The sequence below is a fragment of the Hyla sarda genome, chromosome 1, assembly GCF_029499605.1.
Source record: "Hyla sarda isolate aHylSar1 chromosome 1, aHylSar1.hap1, whole genome shotgun sequence".
Lineage (NCBI taxonomy): Eukaryota > Metazoa > Chordata > Amphibia > Anura > Hylidae > Hyla > Hyla sarda.
The window spans coordinates 317,772,912-317,792,926 of record NC_079189.1 but is presented as its reverse complement, the minus strand read 5'-3'; positions in this window follow the sequence as shown (position 1 = coordinate 317,792,926).

Sequence of the window (20,015 nt, the reverse complement as noted above, 5' to 3'; positions counted from 1 at the left end):
CCCACAGACATACAGCCTCCAGCCATATTCAGTGTATGGCTGGAGGCTGTATGTCTGTGTACTGCCCCACTTCAGTGCTCCGACGGACCGGAGAAGCGGTGGTCAGAACACCGAAGATGACATCCCGCTGGTCACTCACCAAGCTGGCCAGCGCATGTTTTCATCCTCCTCGATGCTCCGGTCCTTTTGCGCCTCCGTTGCTATGGGCGCACGCACAGGGCGTCATCTCCCGGTGGCCCCTGCGTTTTTAAACTTAATGCGGGGTCACAGAGAGTTAACGGGGGCATCCCTGTGTCCCGAAAACATCTTTGGGGACACAGGGATGTCCTTAATAGTGATGGGGGGAATTTCCCCATCGCTACAGGACGGGCAAGCAACGGCTCAGCTCGGGGCCCCGGCTCAGCTCGGGGCCCCAAGCAATTGCTTGGTTTGCCTGTCCTGTAGCGACAAGCCTGGGTCCAACATACAGGGGGCAAGCTACTTATAGCGGCCAGGCTACCTACAGTAGGGTTCTACTTACAGAGGGCAAACTGCTTACAGGGGATCCTACTTACAGGGAGAAAGCTACTTATATGGGTCTAGTTTCCTATAGGAGGGTCTTACTTACAGGGGGCAAGTTAATTAATGGTGGCAAGCTACCTACAGTAGGGTGCTACATACTAGGGGCAAGCTACCTACAGGAGAGTCCTACATACAGGGGGCAAACTACCTACAGGAGGGTCTGACATACAGGGGGAACGCTACTTATAGGGGCCAAGAGACTTACAGGTGGGTCCTACTTACTGGAATCAAACTGCTTACTGGGGGTAAAGCTACTTATAGAGGCAAAGCTATCTGTAAAAGGGTCCTACTTACAGGGGACAAGCTAATTAGTGGCCAAGCTACCTACAGGAGGGTCCTACATACAGGTGGGGGGGGGGCAAACTACCTACATAAGGTCTTACTTACAGGGAACAAGCTCGCTACAGGGGCAAACTATCTACATGAGAGTCCTACATACAGGGGGAAAGCTACATACAGGAGGGTCCTACATACAGGGGACAAGCTACATACAGGGGGCAACTTCCTAATGGTGAAAAAACGACCTACTCAAGCAACCTATCTACCCTATGGGGGGATGGGACCTACTTACCTAAACACTTTACTGTGCATAACAGCAGAATTACTACTGTTTGGATCCTATTGGTGGAGAACAGGGGAGGATGAGGCTAATATGTTTGTGTTGCAGGTTCTGTGCTAAAGAATTGTGGCTGGAAGAAATAGCCATGATGTCCTGTGCCAGATCAAGATAAAAAGGGAAAGTGAATGTCTCCGAAGATATCAACTGTGTGTTGCTGCATATAGCAGCACTATAATCTACATAGCCAATAGGTATATAGGTTTTGTGCATTGCTTATTGTTAGCTTTTTTTTTGTCTTTCGGCAACAATTATTTGTTAGAGGTGCCCGAGCTGAAAAAGGTTGAGAATCACTGCCCTAAAGGTTGGGGGTACTGTGTTATAAGTTGTTTAACATTTTTATACATACCATATATACTCAGAGTTTTTGTGCTGAAAACGCCCCCCTCGGCTTATACTCGGGGGAACTCTCGGCCTGTCAATCCCTTCTCAGTGGTCTTCAATCTGCGGACCTCCAGATGTTGCAAAACTACAACTCCCAGCCGATGGCTGTCCGGGCATGCTGGGAGTTGTAGTTTTGAAACATCTGGAGGTCCGCAGGTTGAAGACCACTGCCGGGCCTTTATCATCATCCAGATCACCCTTTAGTTTTCTACTCACCTCTCCTCGGTGGGAAGGAAGGGTGAACTGGTCTATGCTGCAGGGACCGTCCAGGACCGTCCGGTGGGGAGGGTTAGTCGTTCCGTTTCTCCGCTCCGGGCCGGCCCCAGCCTAGTGACATTGCCTTGACAACGAGGCACCGGGACGTTCGTGTGCAGCAGATGTGCCTGTGCATGAACGCCCCTGTGCGTCGTTGTCAAGGCAACGGAGAAGAGGGCCTCCCGTTGAAAATGGACAGCCCGGAACGACTAACCCTCCCCACTGGACGGTCCCTGCAGCATAGATGGCCGGAACCAGCTCACCCTTCCTTCCCACTGAGGGGAGGTGAGTAGAAAACTAAAGGGGGGTCTGGATGATGACGAAGGCCGCAGTGGTCTTCAACCTGTGGACCTTCTGATGTTTCAAAACTACAACTCCCAGCATGCCCGGACAGCTGTCCGGGCATGCTGGGAGTTGTAGCTTTGCAACATCTGGAGGTCCGCAGGTTGAAGACCACTGATGAAGGGATTGACAGGCGGTGATGATGAAGTGGGGCGGGGATGATGATGGGGGGGTCTGGATGATGACAGGGGGGGGGGTGATGACAGGGGGATGATGACGGGGTGATGATGACGGGGGTGAAAATTACAGGGTGATGATGACGGGGGTGATAATGACAGGGTGATGATGACGGGGGTGATAATGACAGGGTGATGATGACGGGGGTGTTAATGACAGGGGTCTGGATGATGACATGGGGGCATGATGTATTTCCCACCCTAGGCTTATAGTCGAGTAAATAACCTTTCCTGGGTTTTTGGGGTAAAATTAGGGGCCTCGGCTTATATCCGGGTCGGCTTATACTCGAGTATATACGGTACATGCTGTGTTCTCTTAAAAAATATACACTCTGATAGCATAGAGGCATTTATGGGCAGAATATATTTTGAACATATTTATGACATGGCCAAATACAGCATGGTCTATGTCTTAGTAATTTGGGAGAGAAGCTTTTGTTAACGTAAAAACTATGGTATATTTAAACTTCTTGATCTATTATTACAACAAACCTGTTTGGATATGCATTTTAGGACCAAATGTATGTTTAATAATTTTTTTTAAATAATTCCCATTCCTCACAAAATTACATGAGGGTAGTCATGTCTTGAAGAGCATCCTCTAAATCTAAAGGAAAGAAGGTTTCACCATCATCACAGAGAGATTCTTTACTGTAAGAGCAGTGAGACTATGAAACTCTCTGCCACAAGATGTTGTGATGTCTGACTCAAACAAGTTCAAGGGGGACCTGGATGTTTTTCTAGAGAGTAATAACATAAGAGATTATGGATAGTAGATTCATGGGGATAGAATGTTGATTAAGGGGTTAAATATAAGTTAAAAGCTGGAATATGGTTGCTATTGGCAACTGCACCACTTTTCCTCCATACCACTCTTCTTCTCCCCCTATGTTCCCTGGTCAACAGAATTAATAGTAAAAAGGACAATACCTTGAAGCTTCCAGTGTTTATTTTTTTTGGCATTCTGACACTTTAATAGTGAGATTACTAAATCAGACATGATGAAAAACTTGACTAAGCCTGCATTCACATCTCATTTTTACATTCCGGGTGCAGGATGTGGCTGGGGAGGGGCAAACCGGGCTCTCCCGTACCCTAGCCGGACCAGTGCTGAACTCCATTCACTTTAATGAGCCGACCGGAGTCAAACGGTGACTCCGGTCAGCTCATTTTTGACCCATATCCGGTTTTGTGACCGGACCTAAAACCATAGTATACTACGGTTTTAGTTCCAGTCAGGAAACCGCATACGGGTAAAAAATTAGCCGACCAGAGTCACCGTTTGACTACGGTCGGCTCATTAAAGTGAATGGTGTTCAGCGCCGGTCCGGCTGGGGTACGGGAGAGCCCGGTTTTCCCCTCCGCAAGCCGGATCCGGCACCCGTAATGTAAAAACGAGATGTGACTGCAGCCTCAGGCTGCATTCACACCTCGTTTTCAGCCTACAGTTGTCAGATCCGGAAAACTTCCGTACCCCAGCCGAATCAGCACTGAAATCCATTTACTTTAATGAGCCAACCAGAGTCAAACGGTGACTCCTGTCAGCTCATTTTTGACCTGTATGCGGTTTCCTGACCGGACCTAAAACCGTAGCATACTAAGATTTTAGGTCTGGTCACAAAACCGGATACGGGTCTCATTAAAGTAAATGGATTTCAGCGCCGGTCCAGCTGGGGTACGGGAGCGCCCGGTTTTCCCGCCCCCCCCCCCCCAACAACCTTAGGCTGAAAAAGGAGATTTTTTTAACACTTATCGTAAAATCTCTCTTTCTCGAAGGATCCATTGGGGGACACAGACCGTGGGACGTACCAAAGCCGTCCCTTGTGTGGGCAGATCCACTGCCGCCTGCAACACTTTACGACCCAGACTAGCATCATCTGATGCGTAAGTATGAACTCGGAAAAACCTCGAGAGAGAGTGCAAAGACGACCAGGTAGCCGCCCTGCAATCTGCGAGGCCGAAGCTCTACTCTGGAGAGCCCAGGAAGCCCAACAGAACATGTGGAATGAGCCACAACCCTGAAAGGAGGAATCTTCCCCTTGCAGCGATAGGCTTCGCAATGGCGGACCGAATCCACCGAGAAATGGTGGCCTTGGAAGCAGGTTGTCCCTTGCGACGACCTTCCGTAAGGACGACAAAGGAATCACACTGACGAAACGAAGAAGTGATGGAGAGGTAAGACCGAACAGCCCAAAACTACAACCAGCTTGTGTAGTAAACGCTCCTTAGGATGAGAAGGAGCCGGACAAAAAGACGGGAGGACAAAGTCCTCATTGAGATGAAAGACCGAGACCACCTTAGGCAAAAAGGAAGGAACTGGCCGGAAAACGACCTGTCCTGGTGGATCACCAGAAATGGAGAACGGCAGGAAAGAACTGCCAGTTCAGACACCCTCCGGATAGAGGTGATAGCAACAAGAAATGCCACTTTCCCAGAAAAGAGGGGGAGAGACACCTCTCTAAGGGGCTCAAAGGGTTCACTCTGGAGGGCACTCAGAACCAAGTTCAAGTCCCAAGGGGGAGAAGGTGACCAATAAGGAGGAGCAGCGTGCGCCACTCCTTACATGAAGGTCCGGACATGAGAAATAGAAACCAGGGACCGAAACCTGACCTTTAAGGGAACTGAGAGACAACCCCAGTTCCAACCCCGACTGCAAAAAAGGGAGAGAAGACGGGGAACCGAGAAGGTCACCGGGAAGAAGTCCTGAGCTTCACACCAACGAAAATAAAAACCGCCAAGTACGGTGGTAAATTTGTGTGGAGGAGGGCTTACGAGCCTAGAGCATGGTGTGAATGACCTGGGAAGAGAACCCGCAGGCCCTCAAAACCGCGGTCTCAACCGCCACGCCAACCAATGCAGCGACTGTAAAATGAGGTGGCAAGAGGACCCCGAGAGAGTAGGACCAGGCGGAGCGGAAGGCGCAGAGGAGAGTCGTTAAGGAGCCTTACTACGTCGGCGCACCACGACCCTCGGGGCCAATCTGGAGCTACCAAAAAGGCGAGGACGTCTTCTGCCTTGAGCTTCCTCAGCACCCTAGGAAGGAGCGGAAGAGGAGGGAATAGATAAGGTAGGGTGAACCCCGCCCAAGGAATCACTAGGGCGTCCACGTCCAGAGCCTGAGGGTCCCGGAACTTGGACACAAACGGAAGGATCTTCCTATTGTGCCAGAACGCGAAGCGGTCCACGTCCGGAAGCCCCAGAGCTGCGTAAAGACCTATTGATGAAGAGACCACTTGCCGGGGTCGTGTGAGGACCGACTGAGGAAGTCCGCTTCCCAGTTGAATACTCCCGGAATGTGTGTCGATTATGTACGCCACGGCCGTGGTGTTGTCCGACTGAATGCGGACAGGACGAGACTGAAGACGGGACTCCCAATGAAGAAGACAAAGAAGAATCGCCCATAATTCCAATATGTTTATCGGAAAAAGGGGTCTCCAGGGGAGACCAGAGTCCCTGGACCGTCCAATCCCTGAACACGCCGCCCCAGCCCTACAGGCTGGCAAACGTTGTAACAACCTGCCAGAGAAGGTGAAGAAATGACCGCCCTTGGAGAAGAAGGGGGGAGCGGAGCCACCAGAGCAGAGACTGACGGACCCTGTGAGGGAGAACAATCTGACGATCGAGGAACAGAGGAGACCTGTTCCATCAAAAGAGAATCGCCAGTTGAAGGGAGAGGTAATGAAACTGGGCAAAGGGTATGGTCTCCATAGTTGCCACCACCCGACCCAGGACGTCCATACTGTGCAGATGGAGACTGACACCTGGGTCCGACCCCCGACCAGAGCGCCAGACGTTTGTCCGGCAGAAGACAAATGCGGGCAGAGGCCGTCGAATCGAAGTCCCATGAAGGTTAGAGACTGGGTAGGGCAGAAGACTGACTTGTTCCAGTTGACCATCCACCCGAAGCGAGTCAGAGAGTGGAGAGTGACGTCCAGATTCTCCAGAGTCTGGGCTCTGGTCGGAGCCTTGATGAGAGGGTCGTCCAGATAGGATATCACCGAGATTCCCCTCGACCAAACAGGCCCAACACTGGCGCAAGGATCTTTGTAAGGACCCGAGGAGCCGTGGCCAAACCAAAGGGGAGGGCTACGAATTGAAAGTGCCCCTCCAGAACTGCAAGCGGAGGTACCGATGATGGCCCGGAAATATTGGCACATGGAGGTAGGCATCCTTGATGTCCACCGATGAATGTAACTCCCCTTGTTCCAGGGACACCACCACCGAACGGAGAGATTCCATTCTGAAGTGGTGGATGAGAAGGTGACAGTTGGATTGGTCGCACAGAACCGTCCATCTTGGGGACCACAAAAAAATCTGAATAGAAACCCTGAAAACTTTCCCCAGTAGGAACGGGGACGATAACCCCCTGGAGAAGCGGAGACTGGAGAGCCGCTTGAAATTGCTTCACCAGAGGAGGAGACCGGGGGTCCCGGGATCGAAAAACGCGATCCCTCGGAAGGGAGGCGAATTCGATCCAGTAACCGTTGGACACTGCATCCCTGACCCCAGAGTCCTGAATGTGTGAAGTCCAGATGTCTCAGAAAACAAGAGACGACCTCCCGCCCGAAAGAAAACGCCGGTGGGGGCCTCACTTCAGCAAAAATGGGCTTGCGGTTGCCCGATTTGGGCGCAAAACGGCCGGACCAGTTGGAGTCCGACTTCCAAGCCGGGCGTGCCCGGCACGAGGGAGCCTTCTTGTCCCGTGAGGGCGCCTGCCCGGACCCTTCGCTTGAACCAGAGGTCCGAAATGACTGAAAGGAAAAAGGACTTCCATTGGGAAGTAGGGCGAGCCTTATTTTGAGGAACTCTTACCTCTCGTTGCCACGGAGATAATCTCATCGAGGCGGTCGGCAAAAAGACTGCCACCCGTAAAAGGGAAGCTCGGTGAGAGAACTTTTGGAAACGGCATTCGCATTCCAAGCTTTAAGCCACATAAAACGGCGGAGAGCCGCTAGGTGACCCACAGCAAAGGCAGAACAACGGGCTGACTACGCGGAGGTTGCGCACAGAAAGTCCCCAGCTTTAGAGCATTGGAGAGGCAGAGCAGTTAGATCCTCTGGGGGGAGGGGGATCCCGCTAAGATATCCTGATGGAGCTTTTGGCACCACTCCGACAGGGCCTTGAACACCCATGTCGAGGCGAAGATGGGAAGAAGAGAAGAGCCAGCTGCTTCAGAAGCAAACCTCGCTAAGGATTCTACCTTCTTGTCTGTGGGATCCTTGAAGGCAGCGGCAACTGCCAGAGGCAGTGTAGTCACCCTAGAGATCCGGGAGATTGGTGGATCCACTGAGGGAGGGGAAACCACCTTAGCGACAAGGTCCTTGACAAATGGGTAACGTTCTTGGATTGTCTTGATTCCCGGGAACCTCTTGTCTGGATGTTTCTATGCAGATTCCAGAATGTCGTCGAAGTCAGCGTGAGAGCTGAACCTTTGAGGTGCTGGCTTAGCACAATGAAAGGATACTTCTGGATAGACATCCGAAGATCCTGGGTCCTCTAGGTGAAGGGTGTCTCTTATGGCTTGCACCAATGAGTTCACCGTTGCAATTGAGCCGAGCGGTATTCTGAGTCAGATGCCGGCTCGGAAGCCTCGTCCACTTGTTCACCACGGGAAGTGAATGAGTAGAGGCAGTCCTGGAGGGGGGCGACCCTGACCGGGTACGCAGCTCTGGCGTGGCAGAGCGGCAAATCCAAGAACATCCTCTGGAGGAGCGACGTACGTGCCCAGATGACAGGGGGGCGGGACCCACAAGGGGAACGCCCACGTCTATCTGAAAACTCAATTGAAGAGTCAGACGAGGCACCTCTAGTACGCTTGTAAGAGTGTGAAGCATGAACAAGGAGCGGGCCCTCTCAGAGGTCCCGCGCAGGGAAGACCCCTTCAGGGCAGACAACACTACCCAGGAGGCCTCAGCCACCAAACGGGAGACTTGGGTCAAGTCAGCCATATACTGGGTCAGGGACAAACCCAGGGTGGTGGAGCGGCTGAACCCACCTGGACCGAAAGGGCATCAGGAGGTACCAGGGGGTCTGGGGGAGCAGTGGAGCAGGCAGGGCAAGTGGGCTCAGCAGAGCCAGACATCTTGGTATTACAGTGCTTACAAAAATAACAAGTCACTGATGTTCCAGGTTTCTGACTAGAGGGAATAACAGCTCTGGGAGTGGACATAATGGTGGAAAAAGGGATAGAGAGAGGGACTAGCCTTCTCACCCTGGTCTGTGTCCCCTGTTAGCTGCAGTGATAACTCACTCTGTGCAGCTAAGGAGACTAAAAAAGACCAGCCAATAGAAAGGGAGGGGCGTGCCCGAAGTAAGGCACCCAGTAACAGGCCCCAACATTGTGAAAATCGCGCCCACGGTGCTGATTGGGGGCTGCTTCATGCCCCTGGAAGCTCCCAGTCCTGTGGGCGGAGCTAAGACCGGCCGAGAAGGACTATAATGGCGCCTGCTCCTTGTCCCGAGCGCCATGTCCAGTCCGCATAGCGCTTGGGGGAATAGAGCGGGCGGCCTAAATGAGCGGGCGAAAGTGAAAGTAAGCAAGCGCAGAAGCGCCCGGCTCGAAGCGGGGCCGCGGCTGTAAGAGGATAAGGCGCTGAAGCAAAGCGAAAGTAAGCCGGCGCTGGCCCGAACAGCGCCGCGGCAAACAGCCGCATATAAGGCGCTGAAGCAGTTGCACCAAGCACACACACAGTAAAATAAAGTGCCCCCAGAAGTAAAGTGCCCTGTAATATATGCCCCCTTAGGTGCCACTGCTCCCCCAATAAAAAGATGCAGCCCCTGTAAAATGCAGCCCCATAAAACTGAGGGTGGGCCAAAAACAGGGGGTCTCCAGAGGTTGCGAGTCCGTACCTATGGAGGTAAAAAAGGAGGGAAAGTACTTACCTCAGTCAGAAGAACTTACCTAATGGAGTCTTCAGTGAAGTCTTCAGCCAGCTTATGGTCCCTGCATCACGCCTAGCTGCTATGCGCGAGCGAGGCGAGCAGAGACATTGGGGGACCCAGATCCATAAAGTACCACCCCGGCGCTGACCGTTGGCGAGGGGGGGGGGGGTAACTCGCAATGGGGAAACAGTGAACCGCAGTTCCTGAAAACGGAAAAGAAAGGGAATAAAAAACTAACACATCCCTATACTAGGAAAATAAAAAACAGAAGACCTGGACTGAAGAATCCAGCCCATGTCCACCTCCTTCAGACACTAAGCTTAAACTGATTAGCTCAGAGCCTGAAGTTGGGTATATCCTGCTGGGAGGAGCTGACTTTTTTTTGTTACCATAGTGTCACACCTCCTAGAGACAGCAAGATACACCCACAGCCTGTGTCCCCCAATGGAGCCGATTGAGAAATTAGGTGTGAATGTAGCCTTAATACTCACACACCTCAAAATAAGTCAATGGGGTCCATCGGGTAACATTCAGATCAGTCATATTAGAGATCTGGCTGACATCTACATCTTTATTTAATTAATGGAAGTCATTGCACAGATGTGAACAGAGCCTAAATAAAAAAAAATTCTGAACTTTTTTTCTGCTCAGCTGCAGTGGCAACATTTTGTCAAAATGGCTGACAATCAATATCTACACGCAGATGATATCTTATTTATATTCTGGAAATATGAAGTTCAGGTCACTGATACTAACACTCCGTTCTTTCGCATCCTCAGAAACAGTCCACATAAGTTACTGCTCCGCAGTACATTGGAAGTGGATTTTTAATATTTATCTATTCATGATTTATTCATTCTATCAACCAATGACATCATCTCACATTACGAGTATGTAGGATTACTGATGTGATGTTTTATGACAGAAGTGACAAATATACACATGATGGTGACATTCATAGCCATAAAGTCAATAAATAAATAACTCACTGTGAACAGCATTTTCTAATGTGAATGAAAAGGTCACCAGAATATGAGAAGCTAGTCATGACAAATCACATTTGTTTTCGCATACTGAAAACTTGGGTTCATTAAGACTCAACTCCATCAGCATCTTTATATCTTCTTGCTGCATATGTAATAGAATTTAGCATAGTAAAGTCCCCGTTCTTAGAAACATTCTGGGTCATGTCTAATTAATGGGACCCAGTCCCGAAATACAATTGTACAGATGACCTTTGCTTACAGTTATCATTACAGAAGAACAAGGCTTGAGCGATAACACGGCCTATCTTTACTCTGCCTTTTATCCATAAACTATGAAAATGGAGTCAGTCACTAGACACACTCATCCTACAGCCTGATGCAGCCAATACAGTGACAAGCCTCATCTAGTTTCTTCCAAAAATAGGAAGAAAACACATTTCTGTTAACCCTTAGTGAACAGGGCTCAGATGACTCTTACCAATGTCAACTCCTTAGAGCGCCACTGTCACCATAATTTACCCCCTAAAATTATGCCCAGTATGTGAAAGCTGCTTAGTAGTGTAATTCAACCATACCTTAAGCTGCTTCATCTGTGCCTTTTATGGTGCTAATTCCCCGGGCCCTTTATGCCAATCTCCTTTACGTCAGCGCTTGGCCCGCTGTGTGTTTGACTACTCATGCACTAAGTACCTGTGTGTCAGAGTCTCTTCTACAGCACGCAGCGAGCACACGCTCCCTCTGCGAGTGCTCACTCTTGGTGCCTCCAATGAAATAGTGCCAGTTCTTCTCTTCTTTCTTCACACTAGGGCCAGAGAGCTCTCTGCCTCTAGTGTTTTGTTGGGTGTCTGGTCTTAGAAAGAGAGGATGAAAAAATTATAACATATCAAAGCACAAATTAGTTGGGTCCTTGAGGGATTAAAGCTTAAATTGTTAATAGTTTTGCTTCGATGCCCTAAAGAACCCAAGCATCTCCGTGGGTGTAACTTGTATGTCTTACCTGTTAGACTATTAGAGTTAAGTTGGTTCTAGTCTGTACCTTGTTTGGTAATGGGACTTATTGCCCATATTCAGTTAGTGGTGGTGGCTTTGGTGTTCCTGAATATGTGGTCTATTTAAGGTATATGTTGTTCTCAATTGGTAGCCCGAGGGCAGCATGGGTGTAAGACTGAGCTGTGGACCGACACTTACCCCTTTAGGATGCACCCATGTCACTGAAGAGAGGTTTATCCATGAAATACAAAATCTAATGCTCCCCCCTATACACAGCATTTTTGGACTCAAGTATAATATATTGCTTTCACCAATCCTGGTTAATGATGGTTTACTAACACATTCTATGGCAGATGTTGGTAAGTCGACGCCAATACTTAAAATGCATTTAGAAAGTCCTCAGACCCTATAATTTTTTTACATTCTGGTATGCTGCAACCTTGCACTAAAATTAGGGGGAAAAAAAGCCTTAAAAGGGGTACTCCGCCCCTAGATATCTTATCCCCTATCCAAAGGATAGGGGATAAGATGTCAGATCACCGGGGTCCCGCTGCTGGGGACCCCCGGGATTGCCGCTGCGGCACCGCGCGAGTTCGCTCTGCGCGTAATGACGGGCAATACAGGGGCCGGAGCATAGTTACGTCACGGCCCACCCCCTCAATACAAGTCTATGGGAGGGGGTGTAGCGGTTGTCACGTCCCCTGCCATAGACTTGCATTTAAGGGCCGGTCATGATGTCATGAGGGGCGGGGCCATGATGTCACGCTGCTCCGTCCCCTGTATCTCCCATCATTATGCACAGAGCGAACTCGCTCTGTGCAGTAATGATAGCGGGGTGCCACAGCGGCGATCCCGGGGGTCCCCAACAGCGGGACCGCAGCTATCTGACATCTTATCCCCTATCCTTAGGGGTAAGATGTCTAGGGGCGGAGTACCTCTTTAATCTGCATTCAATACCCCATAATAAGAATGTGAATTTAGAAATCTTTGCTAATCTATTAAATAGGAAAAATTAAAATATTGCATTGACATAACTATTTAGACCCTTAACTCAGTACTAAGTTAAAACACCTTTGACAGCATTTACAAGCTCAAGTATTCTTGAGTATGATGCCACAAGGTTTGCACCTTGGTTGTTGTTGACTACTATGTACTAGGAAACTCACTTTTTCATATTTTGTTTTGTTGCAGCCTTATGCTAAAAACACAAGGGGGAGCATTTATCAGGCCTCCATCTAGTGTAAACTGCCTGAAAGTCGCATATTTTTGTGCACATACTCTGCAAAAACTTTTACTATTTTTTAGGCTGTTTACTCTGCACTTGCAGAGATGGCATGACCTGCAACGGAAGAATCTGACTTCGCACAGAGGGGGCATGCACCAAATTTATTACACTTTACACCTGCTAGCAGGGATAAATTGTAATGGTAATCTCCGTCAGCTCAATGCTGTTAGAGATTTCGGAGTTTCCCACATGGGGAGCCTCACATGCACTGGATATTTCAGGAGAAGCGCACCTCTTAATAAATCCAGCAAACTCTTGGGGAATTGATTTAGACTGCCACACACGATACCCGTCTTAATCCCCTTCCCAAGGTTAACACACCTAAATTTGGGGGATTTTCTGCCATTCTTCTCTGCGGATCCTATGGGGTTCTGTCCGGTTTGATAGAGACAATAAATGGCCAGCCACTTTTAGGTTTCTCTACTTAATGACATTCACTGAGAAGTCCCTGAGCCTGTGTTGTCTTGGTCATGTGCTTAGGGTCATTGGAGGAGATTGACTAGTTGTCCATAGCAACCAATCATTTTGCTTCTTTCATTTTTGAAAAAGTCTTGAAAAATAAAAAAGCCATCTGGTTGTTATGGGAAACTGGTCAACTTTTCCTCTGCACAGGTTTTGATAAATCTGTCCCATTGTCTTGAGATGCATCTTCAGCACAGTCTGTAATCCAGTACTCTGGATTAGGTTTTTATTATAAATACGGTAACTCAGTACATTATAAATATCTTTGCTCCATTCAGCTTCTTTTCAACCCCCTGACTAGTTTCCTTGCCCCATATTATTTGTGTGGGAAAATTAAAAAGTGCAATTTTGCATATTTTGGAGGGTTTTGTATTCCCGCTGTACACTTCATGATTAAAATTCTTTTCTATTGTACTAATTTTTTTTTTAACAAAATAAGTATGTTTAAAATTGTCCTATACTAATCTATAACTTTTTTTTCGAAATACAGGGCTGTATGGGCTAATTTTTTTGCGGTGTGATCTGTAGTTTTGCAGATATGTGACTTTTTAATTGTTTTATGTAACTTTTTTTGAGAGTGTGATGTGAAAAAAACAGTAACCTTAAACTTTTTTTTTTACAGTGTGATAAATGAAATTCATAATGTTTTTAAGGAAATATGGATACAATTTAACATTTGTATTTTTATATACATTTATGTGAGAAGCAGAATTGTTGCTGCTTTATGTATGTAATATTTGGACACCATCTTTTTCAATAAAGAAAATTTTTTATTAAAAAAGTATCAGGACACCAGGACGTACATTTGTGTTATGTCCTTAAGGGGCTAAATCCATAACCACAGCCACTGCAGCCAGCGATTGGCTGAGCAGCAATGTGATGTATTGTCTGCAGTACCAGGAAGCGCAGTTCACTGGAGACTGGGTGCCATGATAACGAAGCTGTGGGGGAGTGATGAAGGTAAGTACAGGCTTTTTGTGTTATCACACAGCCTCGGCACATTTAATAAAAAAACTTTTTTGCTGGATAACCCTTTAGTATCATGAGGGACTTCTTGGACCCTGCAAATCACGAGAATGAAGTGACTGAGGTCCTTTCAGCTAAATCCCTGCACAGTGGCACACTTAGACGCAATCTAAAAATGGAACTGCAACACTGATATTACCATTGTATAGAGGGTGGCCAGGAGAGTCACTGTGCATGAAAAATCTGTGAAGTGAAAGTGATCAGCCAGCACTACTGCACCTTCAGTCTGAGGATTGTTTGGATTCTTAGCAGTTGGACCTGCAGCCATATTAAATGCATGACATATCCTAGTGATATGCTATCCCTTAGTATTGTGGTTACACACCAATAAAATAAAAAGACGACAATAATAGCATCACAAACAAAGACAAGGGAAACCAAAATGGAGGAGACAAGAACGCAGAAAAATTTAGAAGAGTATAGGTGTAATGACATTTATTAACGGCATGCTTCAAACAGCTAGAGTTGTTAAGAGTAAGTATAGATATTTGAGTAGTTTTCAGTAAATACATAAACAAAAAAAAAAGTGATACAGAATACATAGTTATGAATTAACCATGCACTACACAGTTGGAAAATAATTGTTTTTTAATATTAATCTTCACTTTTTATGTGATAACAGGTCATGATAATATACATGAAATCTTGCTGCCCACCCACCCTCTGCATTGTCACAAGTAAAGCTGGTACTGTTGCTTATCAAAATATACAAGACAAGTGATTCTTTTTCATATAAAAGCACATTATACCTTAAATTGTTCCCAAAAACCACATTTTGCCTAGTTAAAAAAAAAAAAATTGTTACAAATATTTACAGCATTTTTGAATGTCAGATAAACATTCTTGGTTTGACGAAAGGGTATGATGAAGAAAATAGGCAGAACAGATTAAAATGCCATTGGCCCCATAACCTCTCTATAAATACAGTACTGTAAATAGCCATCTAAAGTCCCCGCTTACATGAAATTTTGATCACAAATGGAAATTATCTGGTCAACAGGAGAAGAAAAGCAGTTGAAAAGGCCACTTTTTGTTTCTGAATAACATTGTAAAAATTTACACAACCATTGAATGTCTTAGTAATACCAGGACAGACATCTTTGGTCAGAGCAATGAGGTGACATTCTAGATACAGTACAGAAATGCACTTGTAACTTGTGCTACTGTGTGGGACACACACACACTCATATAGATATATATATATATATATACCGTTATATGAGTGTGTATTTATTTATCAAACGAACCAATGGATCTGGAGAATAAACACAACATGTATTTAGCAATACCACACTGTACATCGAAAAAGCTATGACGCAGAGAAGGACAGTGACTGCTGCGAAATAAAGACATAGCTGCATATTACTAGTATGGAAACATATCTCTACAACCTCTACTCAGCCTCTCCTGCAGTACAACACAGCAAAACCTGCCAAGGTCCTTCACTATGAGATTAACAGGCCTTCATTTTTCCCTAGTGATGAACTATGTTGTCTAAGTTTAGCGAGACAAAAAAGTGAAATGGTATTGCATGTTTATGTAAGGACAAACAATGAATGTAAATAATCCAAGGCACATAAACTTTGGTCCTTTAATATGTTTACAATCTTGCAACAAGTTCCAATAATGTACATGAATATACAAATTAATATCATCTAGAACATAAACAGATGTCATTGTTCACAGAATATTCAAGTAGGAATATTACTATCGGTTGACTCTGAAAGCATTCTGAAATAAAAACGCATGATATGTAGGGAAGGATCAGTGGCATACAGTACAGGGCTGTATATCACACATCCAATTAGAGAAAATATACTAAAAGTTGTTATTGTTTTCCATGTATATCTAACATTAATATGCAGCTGAAAGTCCCATAGACTTCATTCTTCCTAAGCTGTGGCATTTAACCTTTTATGTTTCAAGCATGTACATGCTATCTATTCATATCAGGTGTACAGGCATTTGTGATCCATAAAAATGTAGTAAGAGAGTGCTACTTCTACTTTACAAGCAATGGCAAATCCCTGATTTTTCCATGTGCTCTTTATTAGTTCTTAGCTGAAAACTGCAGTCAATATCCAGTGTTGGGCACTATACATTCAAATATATCACAGATATAGAAGATACAGAAAGGAGTTACATCGTCTTATTGACTCTCTGATACATCAAAATAGAAGTATGATTGACTAGAATTCCCACATTCAGCCTTAGCAGTATTGTTCTTACATGCGTACAACCTATGACCGGCCAAAGAATCCTAAGGATTTGAGATTTTAAAACCAATATGACATCTACTTCTAATTGATATCAATCTTTGAATTCTACCTACTCATTCCAAACTAAAAAGAGTGATAGGATTGTAATGTATTAAAAATCCTTCTAAAATGGGCCATGCATAGTTTCCTCCACCACAGCATGAAGCCAGTTTCACATAGACGTAACATGGCTGCATGTGTGTGCTCATATTACAGCACTTCTGACTAGCCAAATTATTTTTGTTATATTCGATGTATAAAAGATTGAAACTACAGCACCACTGTAGTCCTTGGAATGTGTTTGGGCTTGTAGCATATACTTTTATTCGAGTGAATGGGTCTGAGCTTTAATACCAGGCACAGCACAACATAGAAGAACCTTCTTTCTAATCTTGGACAACCTTTTTAAGTGTTTTTAAGACATAAGTAACCATATAAATGTTATGAAGGCACTAGAATACATGGTGGAAACTTGCAGTCGATTATATACAGGTTTGTCACTTTTATTTGGCAGTACTATTTGTCTTATGTACAGACTTGCCAAGTCCATCACTTTATGTTAACCATGACACCTAGAAAGAGGCAATAAGTTTAAAGAGGTATTCCTAAATAACGTTTTTCTTTTTTAATATGTTGCTAGGGTTTGTGTAAATGTGAAAAAGCTATACTATACTTATCCTGGACCCCTGCAGCTCCTGTTGCAGCAACTTTTGGTCCACTGCTGCTTGTCGTTCCTCTTTGCAACTGGGACAAAATGTTTCAGCACCACATGCCTGCTCAGCCAATTACTGGCTGAGATGGGACAACAATGAGGTCAAGGAATGGCGGAGCTGGCAGGTCCCAATGAGACATCTTGTCTTGGAAGCACGGAAAAGTGACAAGCAGGGTAGGACAAAAAGGGTCTGCAGCAGGAGCTGCGGGGGACCAGGATAGGAAAGTATGTTTTATATACCAGCCCTGCTTCATATAAAAAAATGTTTTATACTGACATATACTTTAAAGGGTATTCCCATCTACAATAATTATCCCATATTTACAGGATAGCATGCAAATTGATGGGAGTTTAAAGGACATCTGCAGCGCGATTAACACTTCTCCCCTATCCGACCGCTGGGACCCCTGTGATCTCCTGTACGGGGCCGCGGCTGTCCCGTGCAGGGGGCGTGCCGGTCGCAGCATGACATTGCAGCCGGCACGCCTCCTCCATACATCTCTATGGGAGAGGCGGGGAGGCAGCGTTTGTGCCTCCCCGTCTCCCCCATAGAACTGTATGGGGACAGGGAGGAGAGGGGCGTCACCGTCGACCTCTAGGTCGACACTACACGCCTAAGCGCTCACCATAAGCGCTAATGGTGGCTCCCCGTTAGGGAGATTGCGGGGGTCCCAAGGGTCGGACCCCCCCGCAATCAAACACTTATCCCCTATCCTGTGGATAGGGGATAAGTGTCATACCGCAGCAGTTGTCCTTTAAATGTTTGGACCCCCACAATCACAATGAATAGAAAGCACCATGTGGGCGCAGTTAACACTCCATTCATTCTCTATGATGTGCTTGAACATTACTGAGCTCATCAATTGGAGGTACAATGTCCCTAAGTCTTGTGATTGGTGGAGGTCCCAACAATTGGACCTCCTTGATCTGCATGCTATCACACTAAACCTAATACACAGGGTTATAGTGCAGGTAAACTGGATTTGATGTATCAGTTATCAGGATTGGTGCCACGGTTTCAGAGATACACCAACGTCCTTTTGCTAATATGTTGGAAAAACCCGCAATGGAGGCGGGAGCCGGCACACCCAGCATTCCTGCCTCCTTCCTCTCTGCTTCGATATGCCCATGAACCTTGTGCTCACATGGGCAAAGGGGGCCTTATCAATATTTATGAGGTTGGCAGGCATATGGGAGCAGAAGAAAGGAGGCAGGGATGCTGGGTATGTCGTCTCCAGTATCCATTGCGCAAAGTTGGATACTTACATATTAGCAACTAAGGCTAATACCAGGTGTATTTCTGGAACGGCAGCACCGATCTGGGTAAGTGATACCTCATTTTAATCCAGTTCACCAGCATTATAAAACCTGTGTATTGGGTTTAGTGCGGGTGAACCAGCTGTCAGTTTTCCCTTAATCACTGTAGAATGTTCAAATCAGGATTCCTGATCTGTTAGAGAGTCATTCTGGTATGCCATCACACGCTAACACTAAGATATAAAACATCAAGTAGTATGATGAAGCAAAAAATTAACACAGGCCGGGAGTGTGTCTTTATATTAAGGCTTAATGGAAGGTCAAACTTCCAAACAAGAAATTAAAGGGGTATTCCAGGCAAAACCTTTTTTTTATATATATCAACTGGCTCCGGAAAGTTAAACAGATTTGTAAATTACTTCTATTAAAAAATCTTAATCTTTCCAATAGTTATTAGCTTCTGAAGTTTTCTGTCTAACTGCTCAATGATGATGTCACGTCCCGGGAGCTGTGCATGATGGGAGAATATCCCCATAGGAACTGCACAGCTCCCGGGACGTGAGTCATCAGAGAGCAGTTAGACAGAAAACAGCAACTCAACTTCAGAAGCTAATAACTATTGGAAGGATTAAGATTTTTTTTAATAGAAGTAATTTACAAATCTGTTTAACTTTCCGGAGCCAGTTTTGGCCTGGAATACCCCTTTATAACATGCCATCAAAAAACCTACAGCAATGTAAGAAAATGCTGAATGTAAGAAAATAATGTTTACTGGAAAACATGAAATACTTAATGTTCTACTTTATGGCCCCATATCATAAAAGTAAAAGATACATTTTCCAAGGCTAACGTGAGGGTCAGAATATACTTTTCAAATCACATTTTAATAAATTACCTTCCACAATTATGTAGGTCAAGAGAAAAGAATACTAGCTCTTTAAAACAATCTCACTGCATGCCATAAGATAAATATCTAAAAAAAAGTCACATTTGGCTGCACGCTACTGGAAAAAACACACACCAAATCAAACATATATACACACACAAACAATATCACATAAATAACCAAACCCTAACTGATGTACGGGTTTACATTTTTATCCCAACAATAACCCTTCATACAATTGACCTCAAAATCAACGCTGCATGAGCATAAAAGGATCAAAGCATGCTTGCATATACAACATTAACGGACAGAAGTTATTTTACTCCACCTAATGTCATGCAATACATTATAAGCAGTCTATGTATCAGACTAAGACATGCATTAATATTTGGTAGACAGGTGTAATAAAACTGGTAGAAGGTCTCTTACTGGTCGATATTTCTACAAGCCATAACAGGTCAAAATTATTCGCTCTGCTATTAAATGCAAATTACGACTGCCTCCTTCACCATCACAACATATTCACTGGTTTCATAGGAAGCAAACTATACTTTTCAGGTTCTGAGCCAGGGCAAAGTGCTAAACCTGGCAGAAGTAGAAGAGTAATATGTATGTGAAGGCCATCAGTATATATAAAAAAAACAACACATGTATCATTCTAAAAGATGCTAATGGAGCATATCTGCTAATGTAACTACAGTAAATAAAATATATGTTCTATAACTCAATTCAGATACACACATATACGTCACCAATATATATATTGGTATGTCAGGCAAGAAGAATCAACATGAGAGTCTACAAAGCCTCTCCCAGTAACACCTCCCTAAAAAGGTCTTAAAATATGATCTTTTCCATTACACCACCTGCTATAAAAACAAAATACATAATTGTATAGAATGAGTAAATTAACAATGCCTAGCAACCCTACATTCAA